The sequence below is a fragment of the Erinaceus europaeus genome, chromosome 1, assembly GCF_950295315.1.
Source record: "Erinaceus europaeus chromosome 1, mEriEur2.1, whole genome shotgun sequence".
Taxonomy (NCBI): Eukaryota; Metazoa; Chordata; class Mammalia; order Eulipotyphla; family Erinaceidae; genus Erinaceus; species Erinaceus europaeus.
In genome coordinates this window covers 47,671,210-47,687,046 of record NC_080162.1, presented here as the reverse complement: position 1 = coordinate 47,687,046, position 15,837 = coordinate 47,671,210, and the positions used below count along the sequence as shown (strand labels likewise).

Below are 15,837 nucleotides of genomic sequence, written 5' to 3'. Positions count from 1 at the left end.
TGGATAGGACAGAGAGAAATGGAGAGAGGAGGGGAAGACAGAGAGAGAGGGGGAGAGAAAGACAGACACCTGCAGACCTGCTTCACCGCCCGTGAAGCGACTCCCCTGCAGGTGGGGAGCCGGGGGCTCGAACCGGGATCCTTACGCCGGTCCCTGCGCTTTGCGCCACGTGCGCCGCTTAACCCACTGCGCCACCGCCCGACCCCCACTCTCTATTTCTATCTTTATCTCTCATTAAAATAAAATATTTTTTAATTTTTTATATTTATTTTCCCTTTTGTTGCCCTTGATGTTTTTTATTATTGTTGTTATTGATGGCGTCGTTGTTGGACAGGACAGAGAGAAATGGAGAGAGGAGGGTAAAACAGAGGGAGAGCGAAAAACACCTGTAGACCAGCTTCACCGCCTGTGAAGTGACTCCCCTGCAGGTAGGGAGCAGGGGGCTGGAACCGGGATCCTTATACCAGTCCTTGCGCTTTGCGCCACCTGCTCTTAACCCCCTGCGCTACCATCCAACTCCCAAAATAAAATATTCTTAAAAAGACACACACATCATGGCAAGGTTGAAGCTGTATTCCTATCTTCTGGCAGGGGAGGACCAGCACGAGGACACCTCATTGAAAACTTGAAAATGTCTTGAGCACCTGGCAATTCCACCCATAAGACAAATCAAATATGTAGACATTTCACTTTAGGAATAATTATGCTCAGGTGCCAGGCAGTGGTGCACCAGGTTAATTGAACATATTGCCACACACAAGGACCCAGGTTTGAGCCCCTGCTTCCCACCTGCAGGGGTAACACTTCACAAGTGGTGAAGCAGGTCTTTAGGTGTCTAGCTTTCTCTCTGTATGCATCTCTCCCTCCCCCCTCAACTTCTCTCTGCCCTATCAAATAAAATAGAAAAAGAAAAAATGACCGCCAGGAGCAATGGGTGGTTTGTAGTGCCTGCACCAAGCCCCAGAGAACCCTGGTGGCCATCATCATCATCATCATCCTCCTCCTCGAAATATCTACCAAGGAAAAAGGTCCAGGAGGTGGTGCAGTGGATAAAGCATTGAATTCTCAAGTATGAGATCCTGAGTTTAATCCCCTGCAGCACATGTACCAGAGTGATGTCTGGTTCTTTCTCTTTCTCCTCCGATCTTTCTCATGAACACATAAATAAATTATTTTAAGAAGTAATAAAAAAAATGATGCAATCTCTTTGTCCATCCATAAAGACTTGATGATAGGTGTCTGTCTCCCTTTCTCTGTCCCCCTTCCCTCTCAGTTTCTGGCTGTCTCTATCCAATAAATAAAAATTTTTAAAAAAATTAAGGGGACCCAGTGGTAGCGCAGCGGGTTAAGTGCACATGGTGGGACGTGCAAGGACCGGCGAAAGGATCCCAGTTTGCGCCCCCAGCTCCCCACTTGCAGGGGGGTCATTTCACAAGCAGTGAAGCAGGTCTGCATGTGTCTTTCTCCTCTGTCTTGCCCTCCTCTCTCAATTTCTCTCTGTCCTATCCAACAACAACAAACAAGGATAAGAAAATGGGGGAAATGGCCTCCGGGAGCAGTAGATTCGTAGTGCAGGCACCAGCACCGAGCCCCAGAGATAACCCTAGAGGCAGAAAAAAAAAATTAAAAAGGGGCCAGATGATGGCACACCTGGTTGAGCACACATATTACAATGAACAAGGACCCAGGTTTGAGCTCCCCATCTCAACCTACAGGAGGAAAGCTTTGTGAGTGGTGAAGCAGTGTTGCAGGTGTCTGTCTCTCTCCCTATCACACCCTTCTCAAGTTCTGGCTGTCTCCAATAAATAAATATTTAAAAAAGGAGAAAAAGACTTAGTGAGATATGGAATGATAGACTATTTGCCAGCAATTACAATTTAATTGTGTGCAAATGTTCACAATGGATTAGACCAACATCTTGCACCTTTAGAGAGAAAAATTTCACCATCTCCTTAAATGTTTGAGATTTCAAAACAACTGAAAATGAGCCGTGTAAAAATTATAGTACAATAGATCCTTGAATGTTTCATTCAGTGTCATTTTCATTATAGCAATGAGAATAGACAAACCACAGCAGATGTTGAACAAAATGACATTATTAAAAAACCTTGGTTGCATGTTTTGCTAAAAGCTCTAACTTCTAAGAACCTATAGACACCATTGTGAGGACTCCTTGCACATGCTTTTCAAAACGCACATACTTGCTGTTTCTTGGGTTCCAACTTGACAATCCTATAAATCAGCATTGCCTCAATGAAGTGACTTTTTTTTTTCCTCGAGGGTTATTGCTGGGCTTGGTGCCTGCACCATGAATCCACCGCTCCTGGAGGCCATTTTTCCCCCTTTTTGTAGCACTTGTTGTAGCCTCATTGTGGTTATTATTACCATTGTTGATGTTGTTCGTTGTTGGATAGGACAGAAAGAAATGGAGAGAGGAGAGGAAGACAGAGAGGGGGAGAGAAAGATATAAACCTGCAGACCTGCTTCACTGCCTGTGAAGCGACTCCCTGCAGGTGGGGAGCCGGGGGCTCAAACCGGGATCCTTACTCCGGTCCCTGCTCTTTGCGCCACATGCGCTTAACCCACTGCGCCACCGCCCGACCCCCCCCCCACCCCGTGACTTCTTAAAAACAAAATGGGGAGTCTGCGGTAGCGCAGCGGGTTAAGCACAGGTGGCGGCAAAGCGCAAGGACCAGCGAACGGATCAGGGTTTGAGCCTCTGGCTCCCCACCTGCAGGGGAGTCGCTTCACAAGCGGTGAAGCAGGTCTGCAGATGTCTGTCTTTCTCTGTCTCTTCCCCCTCTCTGTCTTCCCCTCCTCTCTCCATTTCTTTCGGTCCTATCCAACAACAACAATAATAACTACAACAATAAAAAACAACAAAAGCCGAGAGTCCGGCGTTAGCGCAGCGGGTTAAGCACACGTGGCGCTAAGCACAAAGACGGGCATAAGGATCCCGGTTCGAGCCCCCGGCTCCCCACCTGCAGGGGAGTCGCTTCACAGGCGGTGAAGCAGGTCTGCAGGTGTCTGTCTTTCTCTTCCCCTCCTCTCTCCATTTCTCTTTGTCCTATCCAACAACAACTGCATCAACAACAACAATAATAACTACAACAACAATTAAAAAAGGGCAACAAAAGGGAAAACAAATATTTAAAAAACAAGAGCAACACAAGGGAATAAGTAAATAAATATTTTTTTTTAAAAAAAAAGAAATAACCATATGCATATACTACTACTCAAATGCCCATTAAGCCTTAATGTGACAGGTCTGTAGGTCTCCTGGCATCCACCATTTTCTTTCCATCTTGTGTCTTGTCATCTTGGCTAAGATAAACTATTCTCATACAGTGGGTGACCATATACTTCAAAAGAAAACGGCCCATTCCTAGTCGAAGACACTGCTGATCATTCCTCTCGTAGCCTGAGACTGGCTGAGGGAAGGGCCTATGACCTTGTTTTGACAGGAGAATGAAGAAACGTGTTGGGGTGTTGCTAGACCTACTCCTAACTCTTAAAAAAGACACTCAAGAAAAAGAAGCACCATCTTCCCACTGTCTGTCTCCATTGTGTCTCTGAGGACACAGTGCCTGGGCCTGCTCTTATGCAGCAATTTTGAGACCACAAGGGAAGACCACCCTGGCATGCTCTGGTTGGTGGAACAGAAAGATGGAAGTGATCTATTTATTTTCAGAGAGGGAAAAAGAGGACCCAATCACTCCTCTAAAGTGTGTAGTTCCAGCAGCAAAACCTGGGGGTTCACATCCTTTCCTGTGTTCCACTGCTGAATCACCTTTGTGGCTACTTTTAAAAAAAAATTATTTATGTATTCATGAGAAAGATAGGAGGAGAGAAAGAACCAGCCATCACTCTGGTACATGTGCTGCTGGGGATCGAACTCAGGACCTTGAGAGAGAGAGCTTGAGAGTCTTGTGCCTTAGCCACTCCGCCACCTCCTGGACCACTGTGGCTACTTCTTGAAGTGTCTTTTTGTTGTTGTTTGTTTGTTTGTTTTAATTTATGAGAGAGGGAGGGAGAATGTGTGTCAGAGCATTACCCTGGCACAAGCAATGCTGGGGTTCAAATTCAGAACTCATGCTTGTGAGTCTGACACTTTGTCCACTGAACCATCTCCAGGGTTATGCCCCTTGAGCTTTTGGGGTTTTTTTTTTCTTCCCCATTTCTGTTTGTGATTAATAGTAGGTTACATGATAGTAAGATTGCAGGGTATAGTCCCACACCACACCCACCACCAAAGTTCTGTATAGCCACCCTTCTACTTCCCAAAGAAAACCACCATAGTTCCTGTTGAGATTTTAATATTTTATTTATTTATTCATGAAGAATGATAGGCAGCCAGAGAAAGAAAGACTCAGATGTCACTCTAGTGTATGTGCTGCTGGGGATTGAACTCGAGACCTCATGATTGAGAGTCCAGTGCTTTATCCAATGTGCCACCTCCCAGACCATATCCTCCTGAGTTTTTGACATTGTCAGACCACTGAGTGAATCAGTTCTGGAACAGATCTCCTTCCAAATATCATGTAAGGTAATCTATGTTCCTACTGTTTATGCCTCTTCTGCTTGGGGATTTTTTTTTATTTTTTTTATTAGAGATTTACTGGTGACTTGCCAGATTATAAAATAGTAGGGTATAGTTCCACACCACTCCTAGCACCAAAGTTCTGTGTACCTACCCCACCCCAAGGACAACCACTATAATTCTCCCAAGGTCTCAAAGATGGATTGAAATTTTTTTTAAGTTCATGAGTTTTATGTCACTAAAAATATAGTGGGGGCAGAGGTAGATAGCATAATGGTTATGCAAAGAGACTCTCATGCCTGAGGCTCCAAAGTCCCAGGTTCAATACCCCACACCACCATAAATCAGAGCTGAGCAGTGCTCTGGGAAAAAAATTACATATATATATATATATATATTCCATACAGGAACACATCTGCGTAAGTGCATGTGTTACCACAAGGTCCTGGGTTCAAGGCTCTGCCCCCCCCCACTACCACCTGCAGGGAGAAAGCTCAAGCAGGGCAGCAGTGCTGCGTTTCTCTTTTTTTGCTATTCTCTTTCCCTCTCAATTTCTCTTTGTTCTATCAAATAAAATAAGTAAAGTTTTAAAATAATCCCGATATATCAATGAGGTGGGGAAAGGCAGATTTTAAAACAATATTTTGGTCCCTAAAAAGTAAATGAATGTTGGAGCCAGGCAGTGGCACACTGGAAGAGCACACACATTACCGAAGCCCCCAGCCCCTGCCTGCAGGGGAGAAGCTTCCCAAGTGGTGGAGCAGTGCTGCAGGAGTCTTTCTGCCTTTCTCTCTCTCTAGCTGTCAGTCTAGAAGAAGAAGAAGAAGAGAGAGAGAGATGGGTAGGGCCATGTGACCCTAGCCCTACAAAGAGAAGGACAAAGCAAGCATGAAAAAGAAAGGTGGGAGTAGCGCAGCAGGTTAAGCACATGAGGCACAAAGCGCAGGAACCGGCATTAGGATCCCGGTTCAAGCCCCCGGCTCCCCACCTGCAGGGGAGTCGCTTCACAGGCAGTGAAGCAGGTCTGCAGGTGTCTCTCTCTCTCTCTCTCTTCCTATCTCCCCCTTCTCTCTCAATTTCTCTCTTTCTCTATCCAATAACAAATAAATAAATAATAAAAAGAAATTTAAAAAAAAAGTGAGGAGGCCAGGCAGTGGTGTATCTATTAAGCGCACCTATTATAGTGCACAAGGTTCAAGCCCCTGATCCCTACCTGCAGGAGGAAAGCTTCATGAGTGGTGAAGCAGGACTGCAGGTGTGTCTCTGTGTCTTTCTATCTCCCCCTTCAATTTCTGTCTGTTTCTATCCAAGTTAAAAAAAAAAAAAAAAGTGAGCCTTGTTTCTAAAAAGTCCCTGTGTTTAAAGGGCCTCAGGGTTCTGGGCTTCTGGGACAGCCTTCTTTTTTTTTTTTTTTTTTAATTTTATTTAAGAAAGGATTAATTAACAAAACCATAGGGTAGGAGGGGTACAACTCCACACAATTCCCACTACCCAATCTCCATAGCCCATCCCCTCCCCTGATAGCTTTCCCATTCTCTATCCCTCTGGGAGCATGGACCCAAGGTCATTGAGGGTTGCAGAAGGTAGAAGGTCTGGCTTCTGTAATTGCTTCCCCGCTGAACATGGGCATTGACTGGTCGGTCCATACTCCCAGTCTGCCTCTCTCTTTCCCTAGTAGGGTGTGTCTCTGGGGAAGCTGAGCTCCAGGACACATTGGTGGGGTCTTCAATCCAGGGAAGCCTGGCCAGCATCCTGGTGGCATCTGGAACCTGGTGATTGAAAAGAGAGTTAACATACGAAGCCAAACAAATTGTTGAGCAATCATGGACCCAAAGCTTGGAATAGTGGAGAGGAAGTGTTAGGGGGGTACTCACTGCAAACTCTAGTGTTCTTCTGCTTTCAGGTATATATTTTGCAGTAGTTTATGGATACGTGTGAACATAAGCTCTCTCTCACAGAAACTGGTGTATATCTGGGTTTTGGGACTTTGTTAGAAAGTGAACCACCTGAGATGGAATTAGAGTGTACTATGAAAGAAAAGGTGGGACAGCCTTCTGTCAGCTGATATGGGGAGCCTCTGATGGAGGCTGGGGTAGGTGGAGGGGTGAGAAACTGATGTAAGGACTCTCATAGTGGGGCAGGGACTCCCCAGGGGAGAAGTAGATGAGAAACTTCCTGCAGTGATGGTAAATTGACACATGTAACACACACACACACACACACACACACACACACACACACACACACTCACACACACACGAGTGCATGTAAAGCCAGCATGGCCTGAACAAGGTGAATGGATCTGAACATGGTGCTCAGTGTCAGTTTCCTAGTTGTGCCTTTGATTTTCCCACTCAGTGAACAGAAGAGCATGTTGAACAACAGCAGGGACTGCAGTCAGCAAATTCATTCTCTGTCAAAACTCTAAAGGACAAACAATCTGGTTTCTTCAACAAATACATTTCAAAGGAGGAAAGAGCAAAAGAGAGGTTCTTCCGCTCTACAAGGATATCCTACTGAGTAAAGGTGACTCAAAAAAAATCAGTCTACCAGTTGCAATGTGCAGACCCAATTTGGACACTGATGCAAACAGTGTCTTTATAATATGGAGGTATAAGGCAATTGGACATGAAGATATTGATGAGATATTTGCTGCTGAATCAAAACTTTAGGGGGTCAGGCAGTAGCACACCAGGTTAAGTGCACATAGTGTGATGTGTGATGCACAGGGATTCTGTTCTGAGCCCCCCAGTTCCCCACCTGCGTGGGGGGGTTGCTTCACAAATGGTGAAGCAGGTCTACAGGTGTCTATCATCCTCTCCTCCTCTCTTTCTCTCCACCTCTCGATTTCTCTCTGTCCTATTGAGGAAAAAAAAAAAAGGCGACTAAATGCCAGCACAGAGCAGCAGTAACTGGAAGCAAAAAAAAAAAAAAAAAAACTCTAGTGTGACAATGTTTAGGGATTTGTTTTGTTTTGTTTTACCAGAGCACTGCTCAGCTCTGGTTTATGGTGGTGCTGTTGGATGAACCTGAGAGATCAGAATCTCAGGTTTAAGTAACTTGCAGAACCATTAGACTGTCTCCCCAATCCGATATCATTTTTATTAAGGGCTTACTTATTAACATGAGGGAGAGGTAACCAGAGTCCTCACTCTGGCACATGTGATGCTGAGAACCAAGTTTGTTTCTTGGGTTTTTTTGTTTGTTTGTTTTGGTTTGGTTTTTGTTTGGTTTGTTTTACTACTAGGATTATCATTGGGCTTTGGTGCATGCATGAAGCCATTGTTCCTATGGGCATTCAAAAAAGAAAAGAGAGTGCATGGGGGAGGAAGAGATGATAAAGTCAAATAAATGAGACAGACATCTGTAGCTCTGCTCCACCACTCATTAAGCTTCAGCCCTGCTGGGGGGCACCAGGGATTTGAACCCAGGTCTTTGTGCATCTTGCTGAGCCACCACCTGCCCCCTGGAAACTCGTACTTTTTTTTTTAATTTTCCCTTTTGTTGCCCTTGTTATTTTTGTTGTAGTTATTATTGTTGTTATTTGATGTCATTGTTATTGGATAGGACAGACAGAAATGGAGAGAGGAGGGGAAGACAGAGAGGGAGAGAGAAAGACAGACACCTGCAGACCTGCTTCACCGCCTGTGAAGTGACTCCCCTGCAGGTAAAGAGCCAGGGGCTTGAACTGGGATCCTTCCGCCGGTCCCTGCGCTTTGCGCCAGGTGCCCTTAACCCGCTGCGCTACCTTTGGTCCCCCAAAATTTTTTAAAATAAGGAATATGGGGGGTCAGAAGATAGCTCAAGCAAGCATGGAGGCAGCATAGCAAGTACTGGGGAAACTGCAAGATTGTTGGAGCCATGTGGCTCATTTCTATTTCTCCCTGTCTCCTCTCTTCTAAACTGGGAACTGGGCTAAAGAGACTGCAAAGTGATATCACACGTGCAAAGCCTTGAGCTCATTACCCAGTGCCAGATTCTTTCTTTTTTTAATTATCTGTATCTATTGGATAGAAATCGAGAGGGAAAGGGGTGAGAGGGAAAATCAGAGAGACACCTGCAACACTGCTTCACCACTCGTGAAGCTTTCCCCCTGCAGGTAGGGACCAGGGGCTCGAACCTGAGTCCCCGTACATTGTAACATGTGCGCTCAATCAGATGCACCACCACCCACCCCCCTTTTTTCCCCTTTCTTCCTTTTCTCTCTCTCTTTCTCCCTTTTTTTTTTTTTTTTTTTTTTTTTTTTTTTACCAGAGCACTGCTCAGCTCTGGCTTATGGTGGTGCAGGGGATTGAACCTGTGACCTGAACCTCAGGCATGAGAGTCTGTTTGCATAACCAATATGCTATCTCCCCCACCCTGATATTTTTAAATATTTATTAATTTATTCCCTTTTGTTGCCCTTGTTGATATTTTTTAATTAATATATAAATTGGAAGTTTAAGCAAGATAATGGTTCCTTTTCCTCCCACACATAGAAACTGTGGTGATGGTGGGGCAGGCCCAGCCCCTTCTAGCTATGTCTCACCCTCTTCCCTATTCGGCTTCTGCATCAGTCTCACCTGGCTATTCCCTTCCAGCCAGCGAGGCTGGGAAGGAAGAGTAAACTCTCACCTTTGAAAAACATGTCTTAGACACCACACAGGCAGATGTAATCACATAACTATCCCTGGCTGCTGGAGAGGTTGGAAGAGGCATTCTTTCTTTCTTCTTCTTCTTTTAAATCTTTATTTATTTATTGGATAGAAACAGCCATAAACTGAGAGGGAAGGGGGTGATAGACAGGGAGAGAAACAGAGACACCTGCAGCACTGCTTCACCACTGGTGAAGCTTTCCCCCTGCAGGTGGGGACCGGGGACTTGAACCTGAGTCCTTGTGCACTGTAACATGTGCGCTCAACCAGGTGTGCCCCCACCTGCCCCCTCCTCCTCCTTCTTCTTCCCAGATTTTTTTTTATTATCTTTATTTATTGGAAAGGGACAGCCAGAAATCAAGAAGGAAGGATAATCAATAGGGAAATCAATAGGGAAGGAGAGAGAGAGAGATACACCTGCAGCACTGCTTCACTACTCCCAAAGCCTTCCCCTCCAGGTGGGGACTGAGGGCTTGAACCCAGGTCCTTGCGCATTGTAATATGTGTGCTCAACCTGGTGCACCATCACCTGGCCCCTCTTGTCATTTTTTTAAAATTTTTTTAATATTTATTTTCCCTTTTGTTGTTCTTTATTGTTGTTGTAGTTATTATCGTTGTTATTGATGTCTTCGTTGTTGGATAGGACAGAGAGAAATGGAGAGAGGAGGGGAAGACAGAGAGAGGGAAAGAAAGATAGACACCTGCAGACCTGCTTCAGTTACCTGTGAAGCGACTTCCCTGAAGGTGGGGAGCCAGAGGCTGGAACCGGAATCCTAACGCCGGCCCTTGCACTTCACGCCACGTACGCTTAACCCGCTGTGCTACCACCCGACTCCCATATTATTATTTTTAACCAGAGCACTGCTCAGCTCTGGTTTATGGTGGTACGGGGGATTGAACCTGGGACTTCCGAACCTGAGGCATGAGGCATTCTTTCTTCTGAATGGCTATAAATAAATGGTGTAAATAGAATTTCTGGGGGCTGGGCGGTAGCACAGCGGGTTAAGCACAGGTGGCATACAGTGCAAGGACCGGCTCAAGAATCCCAGTTCGAGCCCCCAGCTCCCCACCTGCAGGGGGGTCGCGTCACAGGCAGTGAAGCAGGTCTGCAGTGGTCCATCTTTTTCTCCCCCTCTCTATCTTCCCCTTCTCTTAATTTCTCCGTCCTATCCAACAACAACTATAACAACAATAACAACTACAACAAGGGCAACAAAATGGGAAAAAAATGGCCTCTAAGAGCAGTGGATTCATAGTGCAGGCACTGAGTCCCAGCAATAAACCTGGAGGAAAAAAAAAAAAAAAGAATTTCTGAGGTCAGGGTAGAATGTTGAACTCGCATGTGTGGAGAAGCCCCAGCACCACAGATACAAGAGTGATGTCTTTTTCTGGACATTCCTCTTTATATATACACATACATATAGTAAAAGAATGAAAGTTAGCCTGGGAACAGTGAAACCACATATTTCAGCACTACCAACAAATTAATTACATAAATAAAGAATAGGGGCCAGCTGAAAACATTAAAAATAAAACAAAGTTTATATATATATATATATATATATATATATATATATATATATATATATATACACACACACACAATGGACTACTACTCAGCTTTAAGAAATGATGAAAGGCTTTTCTTTTGCCTTATCTTGGATGGAACTTAAAAGGAATTATGTTGAGATAAGCCAGCAGAAGGACAAATATCAGATGGTCTCACTTATAGGTGGAACTTTACTAAGAAAGAGAAAACACAGTGTAAAACTTGGACTGGGGTTCAGGTGATAGGGCAGCGGGTTAAGCGCACATGGCTTGAATCGCAAGCACCAACATAAGGACCCCGATTCGAGCCCCTGGCTCCCCACCTGCAGGGGGTCACTTCATAGGTGGTGAAGCAGGTCTGCAGATGTCTATCTTTCTTTCCTCCTCTTCCTCTCCTCTCTCAATGTCTCTCTGTCCTATCCAACAACAGCAATGACAACAATAATGATGACAACAACTAGGCTAACAATAAGGGCAACAAAATGGGACAAAAATAGCCTCCAGGAGCAGTGGATTCATGGTGCAGGCACTGAGCTCCAGCAATAACCCTTGAGACCAAAAAAAAAAAAAAAAAATTGGACAGGGTGTGGCATATTGCACCAAAGTAAAGGTCTCAGGGAGGGAAAGGGGCAGTGAAGAGGGCGTTGGGGACCCAGTGCATGCATGATGGAGGACTTAATTTGGTGGTGGAAGTGGAGTGCAGACAGCTGTCACAGGGAGATGAGGTTGTGCCCATGTGTCAGCAACTGTACTGTAAAACATTTTCCCAATAAAATGATTTGGGAAAGAAAAATAGGGGTTGGAAAGTAGCCCACCTGGTAGGGTGCATGCCTTGCCATGCCCCTGCATACATGAGAATGCCATGGCCCTCTGATGCTGTAGTGTATCTTCCACTCTGATTTTTTTCTCTTTATTTATTTTGCCTCCAAGGTTATTGCTGGGGCTCGGTGCCTGCACTACAAATCCACTGCTCCTGTGGCCATTTTTTGGATAGGACAAAGAGAAATTGAGAGAGGAGGAGAAGATAGAGAGGGAGAGAGAAAGTTAGACACCTGAAGTCCTGCTTCACCACTTGTGAAGCGACCTACCCCTACCCCCTGAAAGTGGGGAGCTGGGGGCTTGAACCGTATCTTGAACTGGGATCTTTGCATGGGCCCTTGCATTTGTACTATATACACTTAACTGGTGTGCCACTGCTGGGCCCCCTCTGATTTTTTTTAGTCATTATTTTAAGTTGGCCTGGGAGCAGCAAGATGCCATGTGTGTGAGCTCCCAGCACCACTACCACCAAAAAAGGAATAAAAATCAGGACTTCTGTTACCAAGGGATGGAGATCAGGGTTCACTTGACAGTGCCTGCCACAGCTCTCAGCCCTCCGAGATTAATGATCAAGCATGTGGGGTGCCTCAAATTAGTGGCATAGCTAAAATACAGCTGGTAAGTCTAATGATGTTTAAATATGCTTCTCATTTACATCTACAAATGAAGCAATCTGCTCTGCAGATTGGGATGTGAAGCAGGTGCTTCCATTCCTTTCTTTTCTAGGCTTGGAGTTCATTCCTAGGAAGCTGCTGTCTCTGGCTGCCAGGGTGGTGATGCCACTTCCTGTGCTGTAGCTAAAACCAAATTCAGCATTTGGGCCTTGGCCTGAATATTTGTTCTGCTAGTGTATGAAATGGAGAAATTTGTCTTCTTTTCCCTGACAGATGGGCCACCTCATGGGGGCCAACACAGCATAGCAGTCAGCATCATGGATAGAGCCTTTGCTGATACTGTCAAGACTCCCAAACCACAGCTGTTCTTAGCCCCCCAACCTTGATCCCATCCCCCATATATACACACCAGGATGTTAGGCACTTATTTTAAGCAGTCCTCATAAAAAAAAAAAAAAAAAAAAAAAAAGCCTTACACTGATTTTTTTTTTTCTTCTTAAGTTGATTAATCTTGTCACTGCTGGGATTCACTGCTCAGGGCTGGCTTTTTCAGACAGAGGCAGAGAGAGAAAGGTCAAGTCAAAGTCACCACAGTACTGAAGCCTCCTCCAATCCTCTAGTGCAGTAGGGGTTGAGCTTAAACCTGGATTGTAAAGACACCCTCCCAGGTGATCTATGCTGCCAACCCCTTATTAATTTTTAAAGTGATCCTTTAGGATTGCTGTAAATGATAAAGCAAGTGATCCGGGAGGTGGCGCAGTGGGTTAAGCGCAGGTGGTGCAAAGCATAAGGACCGGCTTAAGGATCCAGGTTCGAGCCCCTGGCTCCCCACCTGCAGGGGCGTCGCTTCACAGGCGGTGAAGCAGGTCTGCAGGTGTCTGTCTTTTCTCCCTCTCTGTCTTCCCCTCCTCTCACCATTTCTCTCTGTCCTAACAACGATGACATCAATAACAACAATAACTACAACAATAAAACAACAAGGGCAACAAAAGGAAATATGTAACTAAATACTTAAAAAAATAAAAAAAGAAAAGAAAAAGCAAGTGGTCCGGGAGGTGGTGCAGTGGATAAAGCATTGGACTCTCAAGCATGAGGTCCTGAGTTCAATCCGCAGCAGCACATGTACCAGAGTGATGTTTGATTCTTTCTGTCTTCTCCTACCTTTCTCATTAATAAATAAAATCTTTAAAAAAAAAAAATGAAAAAGCAATATGGTCTTCCCTGAATAGATGGTAAGTGAAACCCTAGCCAAGATATTGCCAAAGGCAGAATCTGCTTTCTCATTGCAAAAACAAAAATAACTAGCAGTAAACTGACTTCCTCCTTGAGGCATTGAAATGGACTGAAGAAACTGCAAATGAACTTCCTTTCCCCCATAATTCCTCTTGTGTAATTAATGCCCCTCAGCCACCACCAATTATTCCTAGTAGATAGCAATTCCTCTCTGGGAAAGCATGGCTGAACTCTATACCCTTACCACTCCCCATGTGTTAAGATCGCAACAATAATTATCTTTATTGTGGTCCAGGATGTGGCACAATGGATAAAGCATTAGACTCTTTAATGCTTGAGGTCCTGAGTTCAATCCCTGGCAGCACATGTACCAGAATGATGTCTGGTTCTCTCTCTATTCCTCTTTCTCATTAATAAATAAGTAAAACCTTAAAAAACAACAATAATTATCTTTTTCTTATTTATTTATTTATTGCCTCCAGGGTTATTGTTGGGGCTCAGTGCCTACACTATCAGTCAACTGCTCCTGGAGGCCATTTCTCCCATTTTGTTACCCTAGTTGTTGTTGTTGGATAGGACTAAGAGAAATGGAGAGAGATGGGGAAGACAGAGGGGGAGACACCTGCAGACCTTTCTTCGCTGCTTGTGAATCCACCCATCTGCAGGTGGGGAGCCAGGGCCTCGAATCAGGATACCTACGCTGGGTGTTGCACTTTGTGCCACCTGTGCTTTATCCACTGCACTACTGCCCAGGGCCCTTTTTTTTTTTTTTTTTTTTTTTTTTGTAATTTGCTTGTTTTTACCAGAGCACTGCTTAGCTCTGGCTTATGGTGGTGCAGGGAATTGAACCTGGGACTTTGGAACCTCATGCATGAGAGACTCTCTGCATAACCATTATGCTATCTACCCCTACCCATCTTTCTTCTTTTTAAAAAACAGAAACAGAGTGTGTATATGTGAAAGAGACCACAGCCCCAAAGCTTCCTTCAATGTGGTAGGAGCCATGCTCAAGGCCAGGCCATGCTCATGATGGAGCAGTGCATTAGCCAAGTGAGTGAGTTATTTCACCAGCCCAGCAGTACTTATCGGACAGGAGGATTGAAACTGTCATAGGAGATAGTACATCTGAAGTCTCTACATAGAGTTCCAGGCCCACAGTACACGTATAAAAGGCCAGTTGTCCTTGTTTATGAATAGAAAAGAAAATGTGAGTCCTGGGAGTCGGGCTGTAGCGCAGCGGGTTAAGCGCAGGTGGCACAAAGCACAAGGACTGGCATAAGGATCTCGGTTCGAACCCCGGCTCCCCACCTGCAGGGGAGTCGCTTCACAAGCGGTGAAGCAGGTCTGCAGGTGTCTAGCTTTCTCTCCTCCTCTGTCTTCCCCTCCTCTCTCCATTTCTCTCTGTCCTATCCAACAACGACAACAACAATAATAACTACAACAATAAAACAACAAGGGCAACAAAAGGGAATAAATAAAATAAATATAAAAAGAAAATGTGAGTCCTGTCCTTCAAGTATATGATCTGAACAAAACCAAAACAACCCCAAAATCCAAGAAACCCAAGCTTCCAAGCAATGGGGAGAGGGGACATAAAACCCCAGCTCCCTAGAAGATACCTCAGTGGGTAAAGCACACACCTTACCAAGAGCGGGACCCTGGGTTTGATGGGAAAACCATGAATGGAGTCAGGAAAACTCCATAGTGGTGAAGCAGTGCTGTGGATGTCTCTCCTCCTCTATGTCTCTCAAATAAATAAGTAAATATGGGGTCGAGCAGCATCGCAGCGGGGTTAAGCGCACATGATGCCAAGCGCAAGGACTGGTGTAAGAATCCCGGTTCGAGCCCCTGGCTCCCCAATGCCAGGGAGTCGCTTCACAGGTGGTGAAGCAGGTCTGCAGGTGTCTATCTTTCTCTCCCCCTCTGTCTTCCCCTCCTCTCTCTATTTCTCTCTGTCCTATCCAACAACGAATGACATCAACAATAACAATAACCACAAGGGCAACAAAAGGGGAAAAAATGGCCTCCAGAAGCAGTGGATTCACGCATGGTGCAGGCACTCAGCCCCAGCAATAACCCTGGAGGCAAAAATAAAAATAAATAAAATAAAAATCTTAAAGCACTTGATTTAACAATGGAAGACACTTTATTATTTTTAAATCATCTCTCAACATTTCAACTCTTGGTATAAATCAAATGCAAAACATCTGCATTTTAAAGTTAGCATATATATATATATATATATATATATATATATATATTCACAGCAATCTCATACAGTAAGGTACACACCAAGAAGGAACATGGTCATAGCATTTCCTATTCCAGTCCACAGACACAGGATTTTCATGATGATACATGCACTGCGCTTTCTCCCCTACGATGAGCTAGTCCATCCTGCTTTTTTTGTTGACTGTGTTAAGTTCCGTGGCATCACGGCTGGTTAAAA

At 44.8% G+C, this 15,837-nt stretch overlaps 1 protein-coding gene across 1 annotated transcript in view; it reads left to right on the top strand.

Annotated features, from left to right (window-relative positions):
* SLC9A8 (solute carrier family 9 member A8) overlaps window positions 1–13,643 on the top strand; it is a 104,375-nt gene extending 90,732 nt beyond the window's left edge. Inside the window, exon 17 of the transcript XR_009548296.1 lies at window positions 12,268–13,643. The gene's annotated coding sequence lies outside the window, so the exon portion shown is untranslated. The remainder of the gene's footprint in view (window positions 1–12,267) is intronic.
* Window positions 13,644–15,837: the final 2,194 nt, after the last annotated feature.